The following is a 2,232-nucleotide window of genomic DNA, read 5'->3' as shown; positions in this document are numbered from 1 at the left end:
ACACGCATTCTCTAGTTCAAATTATACAGCCCTGAAGGACTATTCTTCGACCTCAAACTTAAATTTGGAAGTGTATTTTGTGTCCTGACACATAGGAGTTCTGGAATTGGTGGTATAGTAGGCCAGGACAGTCCAGATAAATATGTCTTAGTGAATAGTACAATTACTGACCCAACTCCCAAGCTTCAGAGCCTGAGCTCTAGCCAATCTGTCGCCCAGAGTTGCTTCCAATTTGCTCCAAAATGCTTGTAGGACATATCCTCTCTTCCATACTAACCACCTAAACAATGCTGGCTCCCCAAACAAATGGCAGGATCTAACTTCTCCCTACTTTCAATAACAATCCCTTATACGTTAAACAATCTATGCAGGGGCTGCACTGTCTGCAGTTTAAGACATATTGAAAAATGTGCTGTGCAACTATTGCTATGCCTTCTACTCTCAGGATGCTGCATGGGGATTCTGGATGCTTAATTAGTGAAAAGATTTCCAACATAATAGTGCTTATGTGCGAAGCTATGTAAGATTTCTTAATGTTAATGAATAAGCTATTAACAGTCCAGCCTTGTGTCTTCAATCAAAAAATAAAATTTGGGATTGCAGCAAAATATCGTTTTTGGTAACCTAAAAGGTACATGCAAGGCCAAATTTTTCAAGAAGTCCTCTATTTGGTATGCCCAGCTTAAATGTGTAGGGGTCTGTTTTTCAGGTGTGCTGAGCACTACATCCCTGTTTGAAATTTGGAGTTCTTGGCCTATGTACATCGGAATATCAAGCCCCAGGTGACTAAAGTGGCACGCAAAACCAGCATCCCAAAATTAGTGGCCACTTGTTGAAATGTGGCCAGGTTCCAATGCTCATAAAAAGTTACATGAAAGCATAAACCATTAAGAACTAAACTCTGGCATATGTTATCTTTGCCTTATCTCACCAACTTGAACAGATGCCTTCCAAAAAGCAACCACTAGTTGCTGGCCTCCTTAAGCTAACAAAATGTATTGAGCATAAGCTTCATGGGTGAATGTGGTCTTGATGAAGTGGGTATTCACGCCCCAAAAGGCTTATGCTCCAATAATCTGATATAGTCATAAGGTGCCCACAGAATCTCTGTTGCTTTTTACAGATCCAGACTAAATTGGCCTACGACCCCCCTCTGATAGCTCGGTGCCTCCATATTTTAGGGTTGCTTTGCTCCCTTCCGAGTATTTCCTTCGACATTTAAAGTGCCGCCACCACCATATCCCATCCAGGAGAAGGTAGCATATGTACCCAGGAAGGTAAGCCCATAATTCTTGAAGTCTGTTTTGCCGAGTTATACATCTCTATTAGAACAAATTTTAAAAGTGCCATTGTGACAAATTGGGAATGGTGTATAAATGTTGTTGACCTAGTTAATCAGTTGACTGCCAGGAAGTAACATCAAGAGACACTGCGGAGCCGGAGAAACCCACCGAGGAACCACAAAGCTATAGCAAGCTCAGACAAAACGCTGCGGGTGGGGACACATGACTCCTTCACGACTTTAAGCCTAGTGCTGAGGGCATTTGGATTGGAGATCCCCCAATTCAAGTTCCCCTCTATGCTGGTGGTGGGAAGGATTCAACAGGGCTCTGCCACTTCATGCACCTGGACAGTGTGCTCTAGTAGGCGATAACCATACAATCCTGTTGGTTGGAGGCACATTCCCTTTTTAAGCCCACGTGTATTCCGGCCATATCCAACTTTTTTGGCAAAAGTGAGCATTTGTCCCATTTTCTCTACAACTTGATCAGTGTAAGCCTGTAGTGTACTCACTTGGCCAAGGGGGTTGATGCCTGTGGTCCTCCCTCCCAGTGAGTGGTGCTGACCAGGCTGCACATCATTCTCATGTTATGTCTCTAGGAGCAGGTCTGTTGGGCTCAAGAGGAAACTGGGTGAGAGCAGCTTTTACATTTTCGAATTTATTATGGTGGACTTGGATAGACTCCAGAAGGGGCGACTTTATCTAATGACTTAGCCGGAGAGTTCAAATCAGCTGGCAGGTGGAGTTACCACAGCAAGGTCCTGCAGACAGCGCCACAAGCAGGCTAGAGGGGCAATATGGCAGATCTTGCTGCAGAAGCAGCAGAGAGTCCGTGGACCTTTATAGACTAACAGACGTTTGGATCATGAGGCTTTCATGGGTTGATACCACTTTGTAGAATGTAGTGGAGAAATTTCCAGGGCAAGCGTATATATGTTGCTAGCAAGCAA

This window comes from Chelonoidis abingdonii, chromosome 1, assembly GCF_003597395.2.
Source record: "Chelonoidis abingdonii isolate Lonesome George chromosome 1, CheloAbing_2.0, whole genome shotgun sequence".
Lineage (NCBI taxonomy): Eukaryota > Metazoa > Chordata > Testudines > Testudinidae > Chelonoidis > Chelonoidis abingdonii.
This window is presented reverse-complemented; position numbering follows the sequence as displayed.